This window comes from Thermobia domestica, chromosome 4 (assembly GCF_964235325.1).
Source record: "Thermobia domestica chromosome 4, izTheDome1.hap1.1, whole genome shotgun sequence".
Classification (NCBI taxonomy): Eukaryota; Metazoa; Arthropoda; class Insecta; order Zygentoma; family Lepismatidae; genus Thermobia; species Thermobia domestica.
The window spans coordinates 151,576,152-151,589,607 of NC_137457.1; positions in this window are offsets into that span (position 1 = coordinate 151,576,152).

Consider the following 13,456-nt stretch of genomic DNA (forward strand, 5'->3'; position numbering starts at 1 on the left):
TCTGACACTGACAAAGTTATTGTTGATGTAATTTTATTGGCTGATCGCTATCTTTCATGCAATCTGATTTGTTGATCACTATCTTTCGTGCAATCTGATTGGCTGATGATTTTCATATCTGCTGCATTCAGTTTTATGTATTGTTTAACATTTATTAATTACTCTTTAAAAATCTTGGTCCAAACACTTTCTTTCAACAATTTGCACTCACTGATAAATATCATCAAAACCGTTTATTTGTTACCCGAATAGTAAAAAAACGGATAATGTTTAGAGTTTACCGTGAAACGTAAAATTGTTTGGAAATTTTTGGTTTGAAAATTATTTGGTTTGAAACTTTCTTGTTTGAAAACTTTTGTTTCAAAATTTTGTTCGAAAATTTTTCTTTTTTGTTTCAAAATTTTGTTCGAAAATTTTTGTTTGTAATGTTCGACTTTTTTTCAAAATGATGTTTGAAAATTTTGGTTTGAAATTTTTTATTTATCCCAGTTTTTCTTTTGAAATTTTTGTTTGTAAATTTTTTTGTTTGAAAACTTTTATTTGAGTTTTTGGTTTGATTTTTTTGGTTGGAAATTTTTTGTTTGAAAATTTGTATTTTAAAATTTTTGTTTCAAATATTTTTGTGAAAGTTTTTCAAAATTTTTGTTTTACATTTTTAAGTTTCTGCATTCATTAGTAAAGAACTGTTTAGAACAAAAACAGCTGGCAACATTGTTTACCATGAAGCAATAGTACACGCCAGAACACGGTAATGCAACGTCATGAGTTCTGCATCATCGTTCGAGATAGTATTCATTATAACGTCATCATGGCTACATTTCTGCAGTTTCCAAACCCACGTGATGTGATGAAATCATTTTTCAAAAATACCGATTTACAACAGAATGTACCTTATAGAATCTTAGCTAGTCGAAAGTTCCCTATAAAGTTTGGATTATGAATCGTAGTGAAGCTTGAAAATGATAAGGATATTATTTTACCACCAATATATTTACCCATGCAGGCTTCAAAATAAGAATCCCTATTATGTTTTTTAAACACTGAGTCCGTATCTTTCTGCTACTAAGGATTCTTGGGTCGAAGTCATTCGTTTGAATACCGGATCTGTGAATTTGGTTTATCAGCAATTATGATGAAATCATAAATTCAAATTTCAGCACATTCCTTTTCAATGACGTCACACATAGCTGTATGCTGAAACCTTTAACCACAGAATGCGATCTATGAATTTGGTTTGGTTAGCACATCCAATGACGTCAGCAATAACCCTATAAAATCAGCAAATACCGTGTCAGGCCATGAAATCATTCGAGCAAGTGCGTTTCAGCAGGAAAGATGTGTACTTCTAAGGACAAAGAATTCCTCTTCGCAAGCTATTATCGAATAAATATATTTAAAAAAACATGTGATGGTTGCCATCTGTGCTACTACGTTTGGATTTGTGATTTGATTGGGCAAAGCAGAAAAATGTGGTGTACAACTGAACTTTGAAGAATGGCAAATCTTACGTACACGTATCGACCAAATGAATGATTACTTTCATGAGCTAAATGTGACCATAGTCAAATCATTACGCTCAAATCATGAAGTGGTGCTGCGTACAGTATTCGAGAAGAAGATGGTTGTGTTACGTACAAAGAGTACATTGCATGAAGCCCACAACACTGTGTATGTAACGCAATCGGAATGGACCAAATTAATCAATGTATTCCAATGTACAAAACATGCAGTGGAAGTGTGCAACAAAACAAATATATTCCTGGAAAAGTACTATTTTCAGAAATGTGTTATGCACCTTGCACAACATGTATCTAGATATAATGATGGCTGTCAACATGGTTCGTGGGTGCATACCAGTATTAATAAACAATTTATTTGTGACCAAATGGACATTGAGTTTCCACAAATTGACATTGCAATACACCTTAAAATTTTCAGTTGGAATTAAAATTATACGCTAAAGACAAACTAATGCAAGAAGTTTAAAATACATTGTATCGACAATATCCACATCCAATATCTGGTAAGAGTGTATGTGATTAACCAATGCAGTGTAATAAAATGATCCATTTCAATTATTTGTGTTTTTTTATTTCAAGTACAACCCCATATTCGGACGTGTAAAACTGCATCAAGATAAAAAATTTTGCCAGATGTTTTTGTTCTAAATAGTTCTTTACTAATGAGTGCACAAACTTAAAAAATGTCAATCCAAAATTTTGAAACAAAAACTAAACTGCTTTTCAAACAGAGATTTTGAAACAAAAAATTTCAAACAAAAAATGTTAAATAAAAATTTCAAACGTAAAATTTTCAAACAAAAGTTCTTACAAAAAATTTTCAAACAAAATTTTGAAACAAAAAATCAAAGATTTCAACAAATATTTTCAAACAACATTTTGATACAAAAAGTAAACAAAAATTAAAACAAAATTTTCAGTCTCAAAACAAAAAAGTCTCAAAAATTTCAAACAAAAAACTTTCAAACGAAAAAAAATTTCAAACCAAAAATTTTCGAACTAATAATTTTACGTTTCACGGTTAACAGACAAACATTATCCGTTTTTTAACTATTCGATTAACAAATAAACTGTTTTGATGATATTTATCAGTGAGGGCAAATTGTTGAACGAAAGTGTTTGGACCAAGATTTTAAACAGTAATTAATAACTGTTAAACAATACATAAAACTGAATGCAGCAGAGATTTGAAAATCATCAGTCAATCAGATTACACGAAAGACAATGATCAACCAATCAGATTGCATGAAAGAATGCGATCAGCCAATAAAATTATATCAACATAAAGTTTGTTAGTGTCAGATTACGTCACCTTGTGATCAAATTTAAGTGTTGCAGCATGTTGGCTTTAGACTATGAGTCATAAGATTCAATAACGTTACCTATCAGATTTCTGAAAACTCAAGGGCATATCAACCACAACGAATGATCTTAGATTTCGAGCTATGACTGAAGTTCAAGGTACTGTTTAAAATTCCGTGCCTCATACTAAATTTTTGTTTAGCTCAATTCCCAAATTTAGAGAATGGTCCTACGTACCTCTCTCGATTTAGCTAAGTATTAGAATTAATCATATCATTATATGTTCAATAAGGTCAATAATCTCCGTCAATTTTTTACCTTAGCAGAACCAACTGTTGTCTAGAAGTGTGTAGTCAAACTTACGAAGTTACACAACAAAGGAAATGAATCCCTATACACTACCTCATCAAGGTTAATCACGAGGTACATCGTATTGCTTATGTTTATATTTGGTCCATAGGCGGGAATAATCAAAACCAATGACGTAATTTCATTTTGACAATTCTCAAATTATCCTACAAAGTTTAAATGTACCAATGTCCTGGATTCTTAATCCCATCATAGGTCAATAACTATACACGTGATTATACGAATATTTGACAATGATTTACCCAATGAATGAGATACCATCCAATTCTAAGAAGAATTACCAATTAATGATATGACAATAAGAAATGTACAATTCCTAAAATTTAAGATTGGTACACAAATACACATGTGTCTTATGTAAAAGTAATAAATCCTATACTCATTCAATGATAAAGCCCTGTGAAAGAAGATAAAATAGGTCAATAACCTTTAAAATTTGAGTAATTGGCCATAAAAGGGACACCAACCTGTTATTTGATAATTCGCAAATTTAAGGAAATGTCCTATGTACTTATAGGAAATGTCCTATAAAAATATAAAGGTAATAAACCTCTGTGCACATTCATCCCTATCAAAGGATTTATTTACATTTTGAAAATTTTTACCCATGAAAATAAACGAGATTTATAGTGGTATATATTAAGAACCTATATTATTATACCAAATTGGGCAATTTCCTAACTTTAAGGGTGAGTAAATGTACCTCTATCAAATTTCAAGATGGAAGCATCAATATATCTATATCTTAAAAAATAAAATAGACCCCTCAACACATTTATATATTCATATAGTGTATTAAAACCGCTTCAAAGTGGGTCAATAACCTCCGAAATTTGAATTTTTAACAATTTTTTTATCCATAAAAGGGAACAAAATGGAAAACCCAAATTTATACTAATACATATTAGGGTCCTATAGTGCTATATTAAATGTTTAAGATTGGCAATTTCCAAAATTTAAGGTGGTGGCCTATGTACTTCTTCAAATTTTTCAACGAATGCACCAATGTATCTATATCTTAAAAAAATAGAATAGACCTCTATACATGCCCACATATTCATATAAGGTAAAAATATCTCATCAAATGAAATAAAATGGGTCAATAACCTCCGAAATTTAATTTTTTGATTGTTTATTACCCATGAAAGGGAACGTGATGGACCACCCAAATTTATAGTAATACATATTGGTGTCCTATACTATGGTAGCGAATTTTTAAATTAAACAAATTCCAAAATTTAAGGGGTGAGCCAATGTAACCGTCCCAAATTTTAAGAAGGGTGCATTAATATACCTATGTCTTATGTAAGGTAAATGACCCCCATACTTACCCATATAATCAAATGTGGTAATAGGACCTCATCAAAGGGGATAACTTAGGTAAAAAAAGAAACACGTACAACGTAGTGCTTACGTTTATATTTTGGCAATATTTTACCCATTAATGGGAACGAAGTGGACCATCCAAATTTATCATGATACATGTTGAGATCCTAAACTATGATATCAAATGCTAAATTATAAAATTTCCAATATTGAAGGGGTCAGTGAATGTACCCCTCCTAAAATTAAAAGGGGTTCACCAATGTACCCATGTCTTATAATAGGTAATGGATCCCTATACATGACCATATAACCGTATAAGGTAATAGGACTTCATCAAAGGGATTAAAATGGACCAAAAACCAAATACGTAGTAGGACTTTTGCTTACGTTTATATTTTGGCAATTTTGTACCCCTATAAGGAAACGAAGTGGACCATCGAAATTTATCAAAATACATATAAGGGTCCTATACTATAATACCAAATGTTTAAATTTTCGTTGTCCATAATTGAAGGGGTGGACCAAGGTACCCAATCTAAATTTTTAAAGTTGTGTTCCAATATACCCATGTCTTATGAAAAGTAATCACCCCTTGTATACTCCCTTATAAACATATAAGATAATTACACCTCATCAAAGGGGATAAATAAATTGAAACCAACCCGAAATTGGACTTCTTTTGCAATTTTTTACCCATGAAAGCGAACGAGGTGGACCCCTAATACTAATAGAGGTACATACCATGGTCCTAGGCTACCAGACCAAATTTATAGATTTGGCAATTTAAAAAAAATTAAGAGTGGTGGTCCTAGGTAACCCTGTCAAAATTTAGGGGTTTGGCCAAGTTACTCCTGCCAAAATCTAGAGGGGGTGGTCTTAAGTACCTATACGTCTTTGACCCCAGGACAATGTCATTGACCTTTGACCTATGACGTCGCAATATCTCATTTGCGTTGACGGAGCCTCCTACTACTCAAACTGTTATGTCTTTGACTAATTTCGAAACAGTACACTACTCATTCACACAACCAGTTATTCTACACCGCTGAATGAGGCATATAGTTTAGCAGTAGTGCACAAGAGATTTTAAACCTCGTGCATTGTTGTACAAAATATTTTTTAACCATTTCAATATTATATACTAATGCCCTCCCCCATATTGCTAATTACTTTATCGAAATGATAATGTTAGGCTTCTTTATTTTTAATGAATTTCAGTTTTTAATGAGGAAGTTTGCACCTTTATAGATCAGGCTTCGAACGCAGAATATAGAGACTCGGCGCGTCAGGTAAACAAGAAGAGGAATAGTGGTGAAAAATCGGTATTTTAAAATTGAAAGTCACTAAGTTTGTGACCCTTAATTCTTGAACCGAACGACCGATCTCGATCTAATTTTCAACGTAGATGCATCTCTAGAATGGGAGTGTTCTACAGTAACTGTCAACTTTGACTTCGAACTTATTTGCGGGAGAGGAGGGGGACAGAAATTTAAATAAAACTTAAGAACATTTGAACCACCAGACCGATCTTTATCAAAATTTTCAATGTAGATGAGGTTCGAAACTGGAATGTGGTTTATCATTTCACTTTGACGCAGCAATGTCTGGGAGGCAGTATTGGGGAGATATACAAAATATCAATAAATATAAAAATAAAACTGACTATGTTCGTGAATTAATAACTTTTGAACCACGTTATCGACCTCAATCACATTTTCAACATATATGAAGTTCAAACCGGAGAATTGTTTATCATTGCATTTTGAGAGTAGATCTTAGGAGAGGGAGAGGGGAGGCTGGGAAATATATCAAAATGAATAAAACTTAATGAAAGTGACTATATTAGTGACCCTTAATCTCTTGAACCGCCAGTATGATCTCGATCCAATTTTTAATGTAGATGCAACTCTGGAATGGGAATGTCATTAGTTGTCTACTTTGACGGTAGAGCTTAGTGCTGGGACAGGAGGGGGACATAGTAAAATAAATATACATTTATAACTCTTGAGCCACTATACCGATCTGGATAAAACTTTCAACGTAGATAAGGTTCGTTTCAGAGTTGTTTTCTTCACTTTACTTTTACAGTGCAGGAAGAGGAGGGGAGGGAAAATATATGTCAGAAAAATAAAATAAAAGTGATTTTCTTTGTAACTTCATCACGTTTATATCAAGGAACGATCTTAACCATATTTTCAACACAGATGAGGTTCAGACTTGAGGTGGTTTTTACCATGTCACTATAGATCTTAGGGGAGTGGGACTGGAGGGGAGAAATCTATAAAAATAAATAAACCTTAACTCTTGAACCACGAGGCCAATCTTGATCAAAATTTCAACATAGATAAGGTTCGGGTCCAGCATGTTTTCTTCATTTCACTTTTACAGAGCAAGAAGGGTGGAGAGGAAAGATATATGTCAGAAAAGTAAAAATAAAGATGACTGTCTTTGTGACTTCATCACGTTTAAACCAACGAATTATCTTAAGCAAAATTTCAACTTAGATGAGGTTCGGACCTGAGGTGTGTCTTATCACATCACTTGAATACGGGAACGGTCGAGTGTTGATTTGTGATTCGAGCGGCCGACAGGTGAGCGCGACGCTCACTTATAATATAATCATTTCTATAGCTGTTTATGACTTTATATATCATTTATTTTGAACACATTTCTATATTTTGACATTTTTGATGTATTATTATTATTATTATTATTATTATTATTATTATTATTATTATTATTATTATTATTATTATTATTAAAATAAAATCAAAAATAAAATTATAATGCGTTTATATAAAACCATTTTTATTACAAGTTGAAATCTATGTTTATTATCAAAGTTTTTTATGAAATCAATTTCTGTTATCCCATAAACAATACAATTAGTTGATTATCATTGTCGCATAGAATAACATTTTTATTGTCACTATCACATAAGGATGACATTTTCTAAACAAATTACATAATTAGAGCGAGTTTTCAGTATATGCTCTGCATATGTTCACACTATTTATATATTGAGTTGGTACGGTAATTTCTAATGAAATTGAAGATATAGATATCTTATAGTAAACACTCCTTATGTCTCTTGATACATACAGTAGGTATTTCAATAAGATGCTGTTCTATTCCATGTCTCATCACTGTACTGATGACACTCATTACATTCCCAGAAGATGCTGACAGTGTGTTTCCCCCAGATTGGCACTTGACAGACAGCATATGGTACCGTTTCCTTCTGTTTTTCGCGAGCCGTAGCTGAATCTGCTCGTTCTAGTTGCCCATTATCTCGAAAAAATCACTCACGGCGTAGGTCGACAAGTGAGCATGGCGCTCATAAAATACGCATAGTCACATTTATAAGGCCAATAGTACTCGAACAGAAGAGAATGAAAAGATTACATATGATTCTCACACACAAGGCACATGAAGAGACAGCTAGACGGCGCCTCAAGTCTGTGACTAGGGCGGCTTTAAAACGAAAACAAAAACCAGGGTGAGCGCTGAGCTCACCTGTCAACCTTTCCGGGGTTAAGGATATAAGTTAGGGAAGGGGAAGGGGAGAAATCTATAAAAGATAAATAAAACTTAAAAACTTTTGAACCACGAGGACGATCTTGACTAAACTCTCAACATAGAGAAGGTTCGAGTCTGGGATGTTTTCTTCATTTCACTTTTATGGTGCAACCCAGGGGAAGGGAGACGGGGAGATATAAGTAAAAAGAATAAAAATAAAAGTGACTATATTTGTGACTTCACCGCGCTTTAACTAAAGGACCGATCTTAATCAAATTTCCAATATGGATGACGTACGGACCTGGGGTGGTTTTTGTCATACCACTTTGATGGTAAAGCTTAGGTCAGGGGTCGGGAGGGGATAGATATATAAAAGTAAATAAAACTTAATAACTCTAGAACTACCCAACCTACCTCGATCAAATTTTCAATATAGATTACATTTGTACTTATGATAATTTCTGTCATTTAACTTTGGCGGTGCAACGTTGGGGAAGGGCAGGGGGAGGCGGAAACATATATGTAAAAAAATAAAAATAAAACTGACCCTCTATGCGACTCCACTTTTGAGTCTCCTCACCGATCTCGATCCTGAGCCTCCTGACATATAGATAAGGTCTCGTGCCCGGGATAGAATTTATCTATTCGCTTTGACGATAGAACTTATGGGAGGAGGTAGGAGGGGAGGTATATAAAAATAAATAAAACTAAATAACTCTTGAACCACCAGACAGATTTCGATAAAATTTTTAATTTAGAAGAAGTTTAAACCTGAGATTATTTTCGACCATGTAACTTAAAGGAAGGGAAGACATTTACAAATGATCGAAAATGGCCGATATTATTGTCGTATCTATAATTTTTGAGGTCGCTGAAATAAACAGTGATACTTATGATGCCATTTAAATCCAAATTCATCCCCGCAAAAATTGTGGGAACGGATATATCACTTTCGGGATCCTATGGTACAATTTGTACCATACGGGTGTTTCATAGTACATTGCGTTATAACTCTCCTATTTGAGCTTCTTCGTCCGCTTCCAAGTCCAGAGGCATTGTAGAAGACCTTACGTATAGTTTCACACCTTCCTGCGTCGAGACATAGGAGGTGATGACGTCATAATTCTAAAGTATATATTTTCTTTTATTAGGCCTATGTTCATTATTTTTGGCGGGCTTATTTTAGCACGTAGAAGATTGCAGTTTTGCACAAACATTCAGTCCACCGAGTAGTATTTACCAGATGTTTTTTCAGATTTCTGCGTTAAAACAGGGGGGGTCCAGAGGAGCTAAAAGTTGGAAAAAGGGATATTTAGACCAAAAATTCTTTTTCCGGGATTTTCCCGCCTTACATACGTGATGGAGAAACGTGAGTCATACCGTCTGAAAGGAAATTCTATTCTGAAGAGAATGATGGGCGAGACATAACCCTAGGGTAGTTAGGGATGTGTAAGGGAATTTTTATCAAAATATATTTCTGTATAGGGTAATATGGGACATTGTCAGTATATATATTTTTGGCGGGCTTATTTTTGCACATAAAAGATTGAAATTGGGCACAAGCATTCAATCTACCGACTAGTATTTAACAGATTTTTCCTTGAGATTTCTGCGTTAAAATAGGGGGTCCAGAGGGGCTAAATTTTAAGAAAAGGGATATTTATACCGAAAAGTCCCTTTTTCCGGGATTTTCCCGCCTTAGGTACATGATGGAGACATATACATGATGCATGATGGTACCGCCTGAGAGTCAGTTCTATTCTAAAGAGAATGGTTGGCGGATTATAGTCCTAGGGTAAATAGAGATGTCTCAGGAAATTTTTTTTTACCTGAGATCATGGTGAAAGTGAAATTTAATTTTTGAGCTTTACGTCCCACGATTATGCCGGCTAGGCTAGAGGAGACGGTGATGATGAGAGATGAATGAAATGGTGGAATGAAGCAAGTGGGAGGAAACGGGAGCACCCCGAGAAAACCCACGTACACGGTGTTTGTCCACCGCAAAGTTCACTTGGTGATAGCTGGGTTTGAACCAGTGACCTCAAACACCAGGGGTGAACGCTCTACCACTGAGCCACCGTGGCCCCCTGAGATCATGGTGTTTTGCGGTAATTTGGGGCATTGTGGGAATTCTTGATAATTTTTTTCCGCCCTTGCTATTCAAGATAGAACCTTGACATTTGGCACAGACATTCAGTCTACCAAGTACTATTTATCACATTTGCTAGGGATCTCGAGAGGGGGCCAAAATATAAAAAAAAACAAAAGTTTCCCTTTGACATCATTTTCCCCTCTCCTGGTATATGGTATGATCATGCAAGTGATACCACTTGAAAGCCAGCTTCATGCTAAAGAGAATGAGGTATGAACCATGTTCCTAGAATAAATAGTGACGATGCAGTAGCTGTTTGACTGAAAGTCTAAAAAATAGCCCCAAAACCCCGTATCCCTTAAGGGATATACATTGTTAGCCTGTCTTACTCTAATTCAGTTTGAGTATGCGGATCGTAGCATCATAGTAAAACGAAATCAATCTTATATGTAGTTAAAATTACCAATGTCAGTGTCAAATTCTGTTTTCGGGGTGAACATTGACACTTCCGATTGCTTTCCGCACATCATTGGATGGAAAGGAGGATATATCAAAATAGAATATGACCGATACCAGAGAGCGTTTTAGTAATAATAAAAAGATACTTACTAACGGAACATGTTACTATTTTTTCTTAATTTAGCCCAGGGAAGCTGGTAATTTATGCTAGTAAAACATAAATATTCAATCGTGATAGTGCTTTATTAATAAGCAATTTTTGTTCGAATCGCATATAGAGCTTTCTGACGCTCTTTTTCTGAATCACAGAGCTGAGAATAATATGATGCACATTAGGAGTATATATAAAAATGAACATAATTTGTGCAACAGTGTCAGTGCCCAAAACAAAAATAAATGTATAGAGAAAATAAGAGTTTGGCGGGCTGCATGATGATCTTGTTTGATGAACGCTGGCGCCATACATAACCTAAATAATCTACTCGAGTCTGGATTTCTTTCATGGATTCCTCCTCTTGTTTTTCATAAGTTAGAAACGAAGAATCTAGTTACTTGGATTTTTCTATCAGAATATAGCATACATTTTCTCAGTGGTGATCAGGAAGTTTTTCTGTTTCAATTACGAAAAATTACACAATTTGTAACTACATACTTATATTGCACTTAATGTATATTATCCTTTTAATTTACGATAAATCTACCTATTACAGAATAACTTATGAATTCAGCCTATTTATATTCCAGGCTCTATAGTATTCAGTAATGGTTGTAGGAATCGGGAAGGTTCAGATTCCAAATTACTTGCACGCTCATTTCTGATTCTTCTAACTCTCTCAGACTTATCTTCAACTGGTTTACCAGATATATATATATATATATATATATATATATATATATATATATATATATATATATATATATAGATAGATATAGATATAGATATAGATAGATAGATAGATAGATATCAGTTCAATTTCAAACAGCAAGCTAATGAAGGCATTCAAACGATTTTTATTCAAACTCGTCAGTTGGAGGGAAGAGACAAAGAAGGAAAAAGTGTAAGATCCATATAGGTAAGAATTGGTCAACCAAAATCTTTTATAAATTTGAATAATTGTAAGTTGCATATGGTGGAATTTTTGGTAACGATCTCGTACTGTGCGGTAAAATTGCAGGAAAATTGATGGTTGGTGACACATAGAACACCAAATTATCTATACATAAATGTATCTCACTAAATAATTGTAATACGTTTGACGGATTGGCGCCAAGTTATATTCAAGTCGCATATCCATTGTCTAATTCCCTTTCAAGTTTAGTGTTTAGGCTTATGGTCAAGCATCGAGTAAAAACGTTTCGTATAAGCTTACAATGATAATCATAGCAAGTTTGCTGTTCGTTTGCTGGGTACAAAGCAGTGGGTCGCACGTGAACCTTCAAAATAAACTACATTCTAATTCTCATAACAAATTTGTTGGAATTACGCCGTGAAAAAGAATAGGAAATTATCATTGCGCATTATTCAATAAATGAAATTACATAATTTCCGAATTTTAATTCATTTTCCTCTCTTTCCTTAGATGTCTGTGTTTGTAAGTATGTTATAACATTTTTTAATCAATAATATCTACTTCAATTTTAATAAATTAATTTGTGTAAGTACAATAGGGAATACGAATTATTTTTACTAAATATTTTGTTTAAGACAAAGCTGAAGTAACTTATAATATTTTAATTGGTTAGTTTTTGGTCTCATGGCTGCATTTTCCCAGCCAGAGGGCAGGGAGATATGAAATTATGGAAAGAAGAATCAGTTTAAGCATATGAAGTTGAAGACTCTCGCAATACTACATTTAAGTCTCCTACAAGAAATGATTGATTTAGGACTAGGATAGTGGCAGATATCAATTGAAACCAAGTAATTTACTATTTTACAAAGTATAAGAAAATTAACTAACGATTAGTGATAAAAATCATTTACAAGAATAGAAATTGTTTGATAAATTAAATGTAAACTATATATTTGCTAAGCAAAACTATATATTTTCGTTAAAATTCAACACGTGCTACAGTTTTGCCAACTAACTCTTTGGCTTCATCAGACACTATGTGATACAGGATAACTATACAAATGTATATACATACAAGAGATAAGGTACCTTTCTTCTGATTGGCTACTGGCAGCAGCAAATCCCTTTCAATTATACTTATTTGAAAATTTCTATATAGATGCATTATATTGCTAATTACACAAAAAGACGATCTTAACTAATTTAAACTAACAATTAATTAACTTAAAGAATTAAATAAATTATTACACACACGCTAACACACACGCACAGAAACACACACTGTTTGATACAGTGCAATGCTCATGCGAATTATAGGATAGTTTCGAATATTTTTCTATATAATGTCGTTTACTCTAAATTTCCAACAAAATTAAACAAAGTTACTTTTATCTCCATCAATCTTGACTCTGGAAATATTACTTAAATAATACAGGCCTAAAATTAAAAAAAATAAAAGGGAAGTTAAACTGAACTTAATGTGTTTTTTCTAATTTAAACCAGAATAACGAAAAAGATCTATCACCTCACGGTTTCTTGAAAAAAAGTAATTTTACGTTATTATGGATTTGTATGAATACATTAAAGTAAAACGTGTTTTGCTCCATGCCTCAACATGATTTTACCGTGACGAAACTTGCAGAATATCCCTGTGCGGCGTCTCTCCTTCTCCGTCGCAATCTTTCGCCACTAATAGCGTCTCACAAATCTTAATCCCAAATCCAGACCTTGGTTCGCTAAAGTCGCAGGAACTGCCAAAAAGTGAGCTGCAGTAACATTTTTTTGTACTTTATCTGAAT